Here is a 14,153-nt window from a genome sequence, read left to right on the forward strand (position 1 = left end):
GTGCTTGCTCAAACCAATTTAAACAAAAGTTTCAACTATAGGCACAAATGATACCTCAAATCACGTGGCTTGTTAAAGAGAGGAAGATTTTATTATCATTTTTTGTTTGGCGAAACGTCCCATTTCCTTTCTTTGAAGCAGGATCAGAATATCAAAATGACTTGAAGGTTGGCGTTTTAATCTTAGACCAGTCAGGAACCACTGAGCGACCACCCAGAACACTCTAGTATTGTGGCAGCACATTTCGCACAAGCAAGAACCACTTTCTTTGTAAAAACGTTGTTATTGTGTCTGAAGAAAGTGAATATCCTGTGCTTTAAACAATCTGACACAAGGCTGTGAAAGGATATTTTATGATGTGGGAATAATAAAGTACTTTACACATTCCAACACGCCAATCCTCTTTTCCCAGTGTCACAAACAAATCTTTTGACTGCTTGTCCTTTAAACTACAGCTTTTTTAGGCTTAGCTGGCTTACCACCAAACGAGTGGAAAGTGACAGAATTCAAATCCTCAGAAGAAAAACAGAATAACATTCAGTTTCAGAGGGGCCATGCTTCCACGGATTGGGTGCAACCTCTCTCAGTCCCAACCGACTTGCTCAACGTGGAAATCTGTTTGAGATTAGGTCTAAAAATAAATCAACAGAGGAATGTTTTTATGTGTGCAGATATTGGGACCAGCTTTCCCCGCAGACCATCTTGGCAGGGTGGATTGGACCTCCCTGGTGCCTGAGGACCCAGAAAATCAGCCCCAAATCCTCTCGGAAATTGCTGGTTTGATATAATGCATACAACAACACAGAAAACCAATCAAAACATCACTTTTTTGGTATTGCATATGATAGTGTGCTGTCCTGATTTTATTGTCCAGTCAGTCACAGGTTTCACCTCTGGGGATCATAGAAATTACATTTCTCTTTTTGTTTTATATATTTATAGAACTGAATAATTGTCAGCTGTAAACAAATTATAGCACCAACTCTTCTTTCTAATTTCATAATGACTTTTAACCAACTGGTGTACTTTGTGTTTGTTAGGGAATGTATTAAGTGAGTTGTCCTCAAGTTTACACAGGTGTCTTGGAAGTGTAACCACCGATGTTGTTTATCTCATTAATGATGGACTACTAAATACTAGTCTCAGCCTCAGACATCATGCCCATGGACTGTTGGCTAAACGTCTGATGCATAATGGTCACAAATTCAGGAGTGTCGAAGTCGTCATTGGATTGGTTGAATTCTACAGGATTTCTGCGAGATGTATGTGTCGCGTTCGCTAACGTTCCACCTGGAAACAAAGATACTAGTGGCGTCAAACCCCCTCATGAAAAAAGAAAGCCGTTGTGTTTACAACTGTGATGACGAGTGCTTATCACGATCAACTAAACACTGGATTTTTCAAAAGTTTGTGAAATATTTAAAGTTTGCAGCATATAATCTTTAAAATATGTCAGAGAGTTTTATATACTGGTCTGTTATTGTGGTGACATTTCCACACTTCGAAACGACGAACGAAACGAACTGTGATTGGTTGTTTGACATGTCAGTCAAACGGCTTCATGGGAGGGACTTGGCCAATGAAAGTTGCCATAGATTCCAGACCTTCAGCCTGAACCGGCTACGCGAGACTAACTAACTACTACTAACACTTACTAACATTTGACAACCGCAAAGCGTACAAATAAGTTAGTTAAGCACAATAATGAAATGGGTCCCACTTTATATTAGGTGGCCTTAACTACTAACTACTTACATAAAAAAAATAAGTACAATGCACTTATTATGTTCATATTGTATTGTAAAACCCTTTTGCTGCTACTGAGGTGGGATAGGGGTAAGGTTAGGGAGAGGGTTGGAGGTATGGGTAAGTTTAAGGGTGGGTTAAGGTGCAAAGTATGGGTCAACAGTGTAATTATAAATGTAATTAAAGAAATTAAATACAGATGTAATTACATGTAGTTTTTTTTTTTAAATATAAGTACAATGTAAAAACATGTATGTACACAATAAGTACATTGTACTAAATTATTAATTAAAATGTAAGTGCATAGTAGTTAAGGCCACTTAATATAAAGTGGGTCCATGAAATGTTTAGCTAGAATGTGCTTGTGCTATCTTAAAAAAAATATGTGCCACTTGTGTAGCACAATATGATTAAATGACATTCATATATTTTTAAGTGTGGCTTAAGTGCCCAACTATTTTGGGGTTTATATTACATTTTATGTAAAACTACTGTTTGTCACCATTATGAGAAAATACAATGCTATACCCTTAAACGTGCTGTTATAGTGTGCGTGGGTTGTGTCAGTTTCCTGTGATGGGATGATGAGGTTTAGCAGATCTAGACAACATCAACATTGAGGGTTTTTATTACTTGCTTGATTTGTAGAGCCTCTGCCATAAATATGTAATCGTTTTCATTAAGACCACATTTCTTATGGAAGTGAGGAAATAATTGAGGATAAACTATGTGTGCATTAGGGAAAGTGATGCAGATAACTGCAGGTAGGAGCCTTGTTTTGAGGCATTCGTTTTATTTTATTTATTTATTTTTTTGTCGTGTAATTTCATGCCTATGGGGGACTGTGCATCTTTAGCCAAACTAGGAAATCTGGCTTGCATTCAAATTTCTGATTTCATTAAATAAAAAAAAACATTACATTTTCTTTCTCTCCTTGTTTCTTTCACTCTTTCTATTGTTTAAGCTGTCATTTTAATAATTTTCTCAAACATTCTTATATATTACATACAAAAACATAAAAGGTGACAGACTGAAAAGTTGAACTGATGAAGTTCAGCAGGATATGGACACTGAAATAAAGTTGTATTGAAATGCAAACAAACACTTTGCACACTTCATTTCCCTTTTATACTGATGACGCATTAAAAAAAAAAAAAAATCCATCCAGACATTCTTTAGAAAGTCAAGTGGAGCATAGTTGCAGCAAGCTCAGTAAGAGAAATAATAAACATGCTTCTATTTCTTTCAGTCTCCAACATTGTTCATCAAAATGATTATTCATAATACAATTTTATTTTTATTACGCTTTTCTGTGTGCTGTTTGTTTTGTGCATATTGTACCATTAGCTTACACTGTTACACTAGCAACAAGGTAATACATATTGATTTTAAATAAGTATAGCCACTAACACAATCATGTGAGTTCATAGTAGCAATAAATAATAAACCTTTTTGTTTGGTAATTAATTGCTTTAAGCTTGATTTTAGATAGAGGTTGTAACTGTCTCTAAATCCTCTGTGTATCTGTCTTCAACTATTCTTCCACCCATTCCCTGAAGACACGTTTCCAATCAATTAACAGGTTCGCTCTTGGTCCAGTGGAGGTGAACACTCAATAATCCCTTATCCCAGACTGACTGCTCTGTCCACTGCATTTGGTTTTTGTCACGCCTTCCTAATAGACTAAAGCAGCTGCCTTTTTGTTTTTGTTGTTGTTGTTGTTTTTAGGCAAGTCAGAGCCATAAAAGGATGGTGCAAGAGGAGGTTTCACTTATTTTCTGATGATTTATTTTGTTTCCACAATAGGGAGATTTGACATATGAGGCACTCTAAGAGCTGTATTGGATCTTTACAAAATTATTTTTGTAGCACATTGCTGTGCTGTTCTTGGATTGCTCACTAGGGTTTTGCTAGGTTGTCAGGATATTCTAATTGTTTTTAGAACACTGCTATGCAGTTGCTAGGGTGTTCTGAATGATTATTAATGCTTTGCTATGGAGATGATAAGGAGTTTTCAGTGGTTTGAGTTCTGATTGTTTATTAAAGTTATAGCACACCCCATCATGAAGCTTCACAATATATGTATCATTCATGTTCATAGCATACAGTTACAGGCTGAGGTTTAATACTTAGGATTGCATATTACTTAGGGTTGGTTCAAATCCACGACCCTATGAGCTATAGTAATAGTGAAGCTTGCCTTAGAAAACACAATTATTAAACTTTGGCTGACGGAGGGATCCACAGCTGTTTGGAGAAACCACTAATAAAACAGGTCCATTAATCATACGCTTGAGTTTAATCCCAGTTTCCGAGATTTATGGAGCTTTAATTGAATTTAGTTGGAGATCATGGGAAATCCGTTTAAGAAACAAGCCTAGCACAATACTTTATGGAAAGTAATTTTGTAAAAGGGAACATTAGGAAGTAAGTCTGTGTGTGTATTACTTGCTGAATGACTGGGTGGCTGTCCGTCTCACTGTTTGTTAAAGAAATGTGGCCTGACCCATTTTTATTGCCCTTGTGATGACAGATTTTTTCATTATCACAGCTGCCTAACTCACATTTAACACAACCTGTTTTATACTGAATATACGCCTCCTCTTATTCTGAGCAACTCAGCATCGGTTTAAAACTTTTTTTTGTTGTTGTTTTTTTTACCTCTGTGGTTATGTGACCGTGTTTGGCTTGCAGGTTTGTGTACCTCAAGTTTATAACTCGTGTCTCAATGGGTCTTTTCAAAGGGAACTCGTACACAGGAGACGTGACTTACGCATTGGTTTGAAGAGATAGAACAGTGACCTCAAATTGAAAGAGGGGTTTCATACTCCGTGGCCATGTTTGCATATCTCATCATGTGTCCTACATCTCTAACGGATTCCATAGTTAGTATATTTGCATACATGCAAAAAATTGTGTGCAAAATGTGCTTCATGTTTGTAGCTTACCTGAATAATGCTTTGTTCAAATATCACAAATTATAGTATTTCAAGTTAGGTTTACAATTATTGGTGTGCCAAGCATCTCTATTACTATTGATGGTTTGTGTTATCACTTTTCAAATGTATCTTTTTGCGAGGTATAGGTATAATAATACACAAAATAACAGCATGCAAATAATAAATATTAAAAAATAATACTTCTACTACTACTACTACTACTACTAATAGATATAAATAAAGGATTTTAATATAAACAATTAAATGACAACAACAATATACTGTATAGATTAAACTATATATATATATATATATATATATATATATATATATATATATATATATATATATATATATATATATATTAGATTATATATATATAAACAATATGTAAAAAAAATGTGTATAGAACTATAAAAATAATAGAAAAGGTCTAGGAATAATGCGATGAGAAATCTAAAAACCGTTTGAGATTTCTTTTTTCTTATGTGCATCATTACTCTCATGTAACTGTCTCTCACCTAAAGAAGAAATAATTTAGCAACAATTTGTGTGTATGTGTGTGTGTCATAAAGTGATCGTTTATGAAGCAGCAGGCGCCCAGGCTCTCGGGACAGAACCTATAAACTTAACAACCTTGTTTAAACATCAGAGTCCCTTTTCTTCTTCTGAAGATAAGGAAAAACATGAAAAGTTGGTAGAAAGGCACATGCAAGTCTACTTTAACACTTTAAAGTGCCAATAAAAAGTTTAGATGCGACACCCCACCAACAACTTTTTTCATCAGTGAGTGAGTCAAATTATGTCTGGCCCAAATGAATGTATATTAAGGCGCGCCTTTACTTAGGAAACGGGATCAAAAAACTGTCGCTGCTGTTTAGAAACAGATGGAGACTGTGCTAATCAGTGCCGAGACCTGCACACACTCTAGTGTGGTGTGAGTCAACAGCAATCAGCTCCTGGGTTCAAACACCATCGTGGTAAACCATTGCAGACTGTCCCATTTTCGAACTCCGCATGGCCTGAAATATGGTCGGGAGTGGGTAGATAACGCAGAAGTGTGTATTCATGCAAAAGAGATCGCTACTGATTTCAGACCAGCCATAGAGCCCTAAAGCTCCAGAGCATCTCCAGGACCGGTATCGTTGCGTTAGTGGCAGGCTAGTTAATGATTTGCCAAAGCTAAAGATCTCTGTTCCTGCTCAAGAGTTTATGGTAAATGCTGTTGTTAGTCCTACTCTTGTGAACACCATTGTGTGCCACTGGCTGGTTGTTGAGAGCTACTGAATGGGTTCAGTTGGGAGAGAGTATTTACAATCTGTCATTAATTATACAATGTGTCGTTTAGGGTCTTGTGAGGTTCTGCAGTCATTCCGTTGTATGAACCACTGTAAATGATGCCCTCCTCGAACTTATTACTCATTCACTCAAAGGAATATATATATATATATATATGTATATATATATATATATATATATATATATATATATATATATATATATATATATATATATATATATATATATGCAGTGCCAATTGAAAATTTGTGAGCCCTTTAGGATTTTCTATGTTTCTGCATAAACATGTCAAATTAAACCAAAATTATAATAAAAAATGTGTATATATATATATATATATATATATATATATATATATATATATATATATATATATATATATATATATATATATATATATGTGTGTGTGTGTGTGTGATATATATATATATATATATATATATATATATATATATATATATATATATATATATATTTATATATATATATATATATATATATATATATATATATATATATATATATATATATATATATATATATATATATATATATGTGTGTGTGTTCCTGTAGCTCAAATGGTAGAGCACTGCGTTAGAAAGCGCAAGGTTGGGGGTTCGATTGCCCGGGAACACATGATATGTAAAAATTGATAGCCTGAATGTACTGTAAGTCGCTTTGGATAAAAGCGTCTGCTAAATGCATAAATTTAATTTAATTTAATTATATATATATAGTTTTTAATCTCTAGACTGATAATAATAAGGATATAAAATAATAAATGAATAATTAATAAATAAATATTAATATTTACAATTGTATATTTATTAAAAAATCAATTTGCAGGACCCTTAGATACATGACACTTACTTGAACCATGACTCCTCGAGCAATGATAGAGCAATGGTCGAGCAATATCTCAGTAATAATTTCCTTTGGGCACATTCAGAGACAGATAAATGTAAGAAAAAAAAATATTACACAATATAATTTGTTGTAATTTGTCATGTGGTGTTGTGTCACGTCGACTTGCCACAGCGGGTCAGCAGGGCAGGGTTTGTGGTCGAGATGTTTCTGAGTGGAGCCATGTGTAGCGTTTGCCTTTCCTGTTGTGCTGGTGTTGTACTGTGATTACACTTTGGCTGACAACCTCATCCATCCAGTAGACGCATGGCCTGACGTCCAGTACACTGTTTATATCGTCTGGAGCTGCTGGCTGTAGGCTTTCCTATCATTTATATGAGGCTCTCCTCATTCTGAGCCCCGAACAATTTGTAAACTTTTTGAAGAAAATATGATCTACGTTTTTCTTTTCTATGTAGTTGCTAGTGTGTTCTGTGTGTTTTTCAGCACAGTGCTATGTGGTTGCTTTCAGAATGCTTTTTTATGATGTTGCTATAAGATGTTTTGGATGCTTGGGCATTTAACTTGGACTTTTTTTTGGCGGCTAGGGTGTTGCTAGGGCATTCTGGGTAGTTGTTAGTAAGTGGTTGCAGCTTACAAGGTAGTTTTTACTGACGTGGTCTGTAACTTCATTAAAATTAAAGTGCATCCACCCTTTTCCTAATGTTGGGATCAGAAAAAAGGCAATGCAAATACAATGCAATGTTTTTCACAACTTGGCACTGCACAGCGTCTACATGTAGTTGGAGTAGACCCGTGTTTGTCTCTCTCATTATATACACTACATGCACAAATTGGTGGGTGGGGCTTAACAGGCAGTGATGTAGTAGCAGGTGTTGATCTTCTGCAGAGGTGGTGTTCTATCTATCTATCTATCTATCTATCTATCTATCTATCTATCTATCTATCTATCTATCTATCTATCTATCTATCTATCTATCTATCTATCTATCTATCTATCTATCTATCACATTGGTATTTAGTTGCCAGGTTGTTCTGAGTGGTGACTGTCCTGTTTTGGGTGGTTGCTAGTTAGGCCTGGTTCACACGGGACGATTTTAAAATTGTCGGCAGATTTTCCAAACCTGAGAGACCCCACACACGGCGATAAAAAATCACGGGTCTAACAGTTTTGGTCGCTCCGTGTGTGGTGTGCAGCCACACGGCAATATCAACACATCACACACGAACCGATTTGACTCCCGAGCATTCCCAGGTCAGACGGGAAATCTCGCAAAATCCCTCGAGATCAAACGTGACTTTAGAGTAAACAATCATGGCGGACAAAGAGGATGCAGTGGCCATAGTTTGTGCTTTGTTTTTAACGGGAAAAAAAACATAAGAAAAATAAGAAAAGGCGATGGTCAAAGAGGTGGAGACGACGCGAGCATGGACTATACTTGCTATATCATGATATGGAGATAAGTTGTTGTTTTATCTCATAGAAATGTTGTTACGTACTACACAGATTAATAACCGTTGAAATAAACGTTCATATATTAGTTTCCATGTACTCTGGTGGACTGCAGTTGTGGATGTAGTTATGCCCATCGACTTTATTTGTATTTGTTATATTATATACGCCGGCTGTTTTGATTTTGTTTCCCGGTACTATCACTGCCTCGTCACCTCGCTTTCTGATTGGCTACACGCCACAGTCCACAGGCTGCGTGATTGTTTGTCCTCGGGGGACACCACACACGAGAAGAAATCGGGCAAAATAAATCCAACATGTTGGATATCCCCGATTTGAGATCGGAGCGGTCCCGACATTCTTCCGAGCAGAGGAGATTAGTCTTAACACACCACACACGGCAGGAATATTTGATCAGATTATTTTACGATAATCGGAGCATCCTAAGATTGTCGGAAGGGCTGAATCGGGGCTAAAATCGGCCCAATTATCCTGCCGTGTGAACCAGCCTTTAGTTACTAAGGGGATCAGAGTGGTATTTAGTCAGTTGTTATACAGATTCTTGTTAAGGTGTTCCAAACGTTTTTACATGTTTCTGGGTAATCGCTTGGTCATTTAAAGTTGTATTTTTGCTGGATGGTTGCTATGACATTAGTGTATTTTGGGTGGTTACTATGATGTTACTAGGTGGTTGCTAAGGTTTTTTTTATTTTATTTTTTATCACAATTATATACAGTTGCTGAATTGTTTAGAATATTATTGACCTGTTGCTAGTTAGTTACTTACTATATATATATATATATATATATATATATATATATATATATATATATATATATATATATATATATATATATATATATATATATATGTATAGTTAATATTAAGTTGCTCTTAGTTGTTTTAATGTGTATTAATAAGAACAACTGACAGAATGAATTAACGTTGAGATAAAACATACAACAAAAAGTTGTAATAATCTCAGATTATTTAATAAACAGATGAGCAAACACAAATTCCTTGACTCCCACTTTCCAGACGTTTTTCTCGGCCTGTGATGCCGCTCTCCAAAAGCCTGCTGCGCTTCTAGCTTCTGTCTGTCTGTGTTCCTCTCTAATTAGTCCTGTACCCCCACCAACCCCAACGAACACGCAGGCCTTTTCCAGGGCTCCTTCATGTCCTTTAATTCAATTAACCCAAAGGCAAGACCACTGCCTTTGTATCCCTCTTTTTTCCCCCCAGTCTCCCCATCCCTCCTTCCTTTTGCCTCCAGGCTGGATTGTTCATTTAGGAAGTTCTCTCATGTTCTAATGTGTGATGATGCCTATTACATAAGTTAAAGAGGCTTCTTTCATTTCTTCTTCCACTGTCCCAGAGTTCACCTTTTTCCAGAGTTGGTTCCGCTCTTTTCTCTTTTAAAGAGAGATAATTGATATGCCCTGGATTCACGATAATTCCGGTGCTCGGCCATGTGTCCGTGCATGCTCATTTTGAGTTTTCTTTGTGTGTGCAGGTTTTTTTATGTACAGAAATATGAGTGCAAGTAAGTGCATGTGCAAAGATGAAACTTCTCAGGATGAAAAAAAACAAAAAAGGTTAAAACAAAATGAAAAATAAATGCATAATAATTCCCCCAGAATTTTTAGATTGAGTATTTAAGTTTTAACTTCTGCAATTTGTAATGCATTCCAATTATTTAAAAGCAGATTTATCTTTTCTTTCTTAGGGATAATGTAAGTTGATTTATACAGTGGCCCAATAAGTATACACTTATGTCAGACTTAAAATTTGTGAGGCAAAACACATTGTAAGTGTGAAACATTAGCATAATAAAATTTCACCTGTGTGAACTTGAGGGGAACTGACTTCACACATCCACTTTAAATCACCTTGAGACCAAGAAAACAATTCAACAATGTTTTTTGTTTAGAGAACTTGTTTTGTTCTAATGCAGTGACATTTCAAAATCTAACTTTAGCATCAATGTGTCCAAATACTTTCTGGGGCCACTGCATGTGATGCAATGTGTGGTCTATTCATTGTCGTGTTTGTTAGTGGATGGATTGTGTGGTTAGTTTCCACAGGAAATGGCAGACAAGATAAAGTTTCTCAGAAACACATTTGTGAGGTGCTTTCTCGTCACTGACAGAGAGTCATGTCCATATCCTGTGTGTGTGTGAGAGTGTCTGTATACCTACATGCCAGTTGTGATTTTAAACAGTTTTTAAACTTGAGGTTAGGCTGCACGATTCGAAGCTTGAAGTTCCTGTAAGGACTATATTGTGTAATATAGTTGACATTTATGCAAGGAAATGTGATTGATGCCTGATGATGCAAAAGTCACTACAGAAATGCTGGTTGTTAGGTGGTTCTGGGCGGTTGCTAAGTGATTGATTATTGGAATATGTCTTAAACATCCATCTTTTTGATATTCGGGTCAGTAGATGTGTCTTTTGTATTGTATTGTATTAAATTTATTTACATTAAATTACAGTTGATTTTTTTATTCGGTAAAATTGTAAGCCCGATTGCTTAGAAAAGTAATCACATTTCTCCTCAAACTTCACAATTTAAGGTTCTGCCACAACTAATACAAAATTATGTAATTTTATATAAAATTTGATGAAAAAATTACTTATTTAAATTTTAAATGAAACATTTGTCAAAGTCCACAGAATAAGTGACTATGAATAAGCTACATAAGTTATTTTTATATTTAACAAATATTTATTTTAAAGTCAAAATAATCATAGTATATTGTCATTTTTAAATAAGAGGTATTATCAATGATTGCATTTGATGATGTAAGCTTTGAAAAGATTTGGTGCTTGTTGTTGACATGAGAAAGGGTGGGAAGGCGCAGAAGGAGGGTGGAAGAGAAAGGACCATGCAATTATGGAATTTCATCCCTCTTTCTCTCGGAAACTTAATCTTCCCCTGCCTTGGGGTAAAGCCGAAGGCTCATTCAGGCAGGAATGTCAGGACGAGTTTTAGAATGTAGTTTGAGTTTGCAGAGCGAGAAAATGCTGCAGAATTTCACAGTATAAGTTTAAACGGGTGGAAGCAAATTATACAAGTAAGATTGTAGCACTTGTACGTTTTTATTATTTATGATTGTACCACAAATTTATAAGTGTGTCTTAAATTTAAAAAAAAAAATATATATATATATATATATATATATATATATATATATATATATATATATATATATATATAGTGTCAGAGGACACTTGCACATTGCATTCCCAGCGATGCCACAAGGGGCACTACATTAGCATAAACTGTATTTTCTACAGTCACTTTTCTCTTTTAGATCAAGCACTAGTGGAACAATAGTTTGAAGAGAACCTTAGCAGATTAAGGCAAGAAAAACAGTCAACATTTTATAGAATTTTAGCTTAATGACACTTCTGTTTGGAGCACATACTTGATGGTAACTTTAACCAAACCCTCTTTATCTTAGGCACATTTGCAATGTCTGCATACTTGTGTAAAGTATGTTTCCACCCTAAAGTTCAAAGAAAGTTACTTGTGTACGAAGCCAATGTTGTTTTTAATCAGAATCAGAACATATTTTAAAATGCATACATATTGCCTCTGTGATGAAATCGGGAAGCCCCTGACTGCCAGAGACACAGATAAAAACTTCAGGATGGAACACAGACCATGGGCTCTCGTTCCCTGCCCCCAGCGAGCTCCTCATCCTGCTCGCTCTCTCTCTCTCTCTCTTTCGGCACATAGCTGTTTGATTGCTTAAGCCTGGTGGTCAGACAATGGGCGTATAAAGAATGGGCTGCTTCCTTCCTTCCTGTTGAGTATTCTGCCTTGATGAGCAGACTGAATAGATCTGGGCTTCAGAACGGGGCATGAGCTCCGGGGCCCAGCTAAAACCAACAAAGAGACGCTCTGGGGGCTTTTCCAATTGCTTTGCTGCTTACTCTCTCTCTCTCTCTTTCGCTCTTTTTTTTCAGACTCCCTTGCTCTTGCTTAAAGGGGGTGTCTCTCTTGATCTGAGGTCCTGTTCATAATATATATATATATATATATATATATATATATATATATATATATATATATATATATATATATATATATATATATATATATGACCCTGGACCACAAATCCAGTATTAAGTTGCTGGGGTATATTTTTAGCAATAGCCAAAAATTATGCTTTTTCTTTCATGCCAAAAATCATTAGATAATGACTAAAGATCATGTTGCATGAAGATATTTTGCAAATTTCCTACCGTAAATACATCAAAACTTAAAATTTACACTTAAGACTGGTTTTGTGGTCCAGTGTCACACATCAAAGTTTATTTAAGTATCTTTAAAATGCATTTTATCTTGTTCTGTTAGGTGCCTTTCAGTTAGTTTCAGCTGACCACATTCTTTTTTTTTTGTTTTCTTTTTATGTTTTGCCGTGTTAAACCCTCAAACCCAAGTTTAGTCCCGTGGTAAACAGTCAAGGTTATCTCTCTTTGCTTGTTTAGCTTGTCGTTATTGTCATGGTTACATTTAGAATGAGGATGGAAGCAATCAATACCCTTTCAAACAAAAACCAAACATCAACTGATGGGTACATAACATCTTGAATGACAAATTAATAACTTCCCAATGGTCTAATCCATTCCTTTTGACAATTACTTGACGTTCTGGCCTAGGCGAGCACTTAATACTAGTGTTAATTTTTAGACAAAGTAAGTTCCGTCCCGTCTGTTGTCTGTTTATTGAGGTCAACCCTCCCAGCCTTTATCGGTTTCATTTTTTTCTGCTCATTGGAGAAATCTATATTTCTCCATTTCTCTTGAACTTGGCATGCAATTGCAGCTCTTTCAAAAGGGTGTCATTTTTCCCCTCTATCCTTCTTTTGTGCTGCCTGCACCCATAACAACACATTTAGTGGCTGCTAAACACTCGCACGCAAAGTAGGAAACATGCGCGTGCGTGCTGTCACACACACACACACACAGACACAGACACTCAAAGGCTGCCCTGTGAGAATACCAAGCAGGTAGTTGAAGAGGCTTAAGAGGCGGTGAAATAACTGAGGACCATTGAAAAGATGGTGAATACCCAAGGGTTCGAATGTGGGGGTAAACTGTTGGCCTATTGTCATTCAAAGTAATGTCTTTAACCCTTTGCAGGGCTTTCTTGGGCAAATCAACCCCCCGTCACTGCCCTGCCATTCACAGCTTAAAACAATGGGTTGGAGGCAAGCCGGAAGACGACACACTCGAGCGATCGGGACAGTTTTGTTTTTTGCCGCGTAAACATGGAAGGGGGCTCATCCCTACCGAGGGGTGAAAGCTGGCTGGCTGTCACTCAAAACCTCAGCAAAAAACAAACATGCGCCAACATGCTGAACCAACAGTGCGAATGTCAGTAGTGCACATCATGTCACAGGGAAGAAAATGGGAAATAGGCACAGCCTTTTACTTTGTGACTAAATGAAATGAGGCATGCATGCATTACAAGATCAACATATGTTATTTTAAACACATTTACTATAAACAATGTAGAATCAACATCATGACCAGGACATTTTAAGCTGTTTAGTTTTAAAGAGGGATTCCCAACTGATGGTTTGCAGTGATGAAAACCACTAAAACTGCAACTAACCATATATCTGTGCATTTTTTGTTGTAGACCATTCAAACTCTAATGGATTTTGGTGCAAATGCATGACACTTTATTTGGAATGTAAAATCTGAGACCTGAATTTGAGAACCACTACTTTAAAATCATATCTATTTCAAGTGATTTTTCTCATGCCTCATTCAAATCAAGTTAAATAATGAGAAAGATAATGCAAACAGAGTTATCAGTTATGTTTTCTTTAAGT

The sequence above is a fragment of the Carassius gibelio genome, chromosome A1, assembly GCF_023724105.1.
Source record: "Carassius gibelio isolate Cgi1373 ecotype wild population from Czech Republic chromosome A1, carGib1.2-hapl.c, whole genome shotgun sequence".
Lineage (NCBI taxonomy): Eukaryota > Metazoa > Chordata > Actinopteri > Cypriniformes > Cyprinidae > Carassius > Carassius gibelio.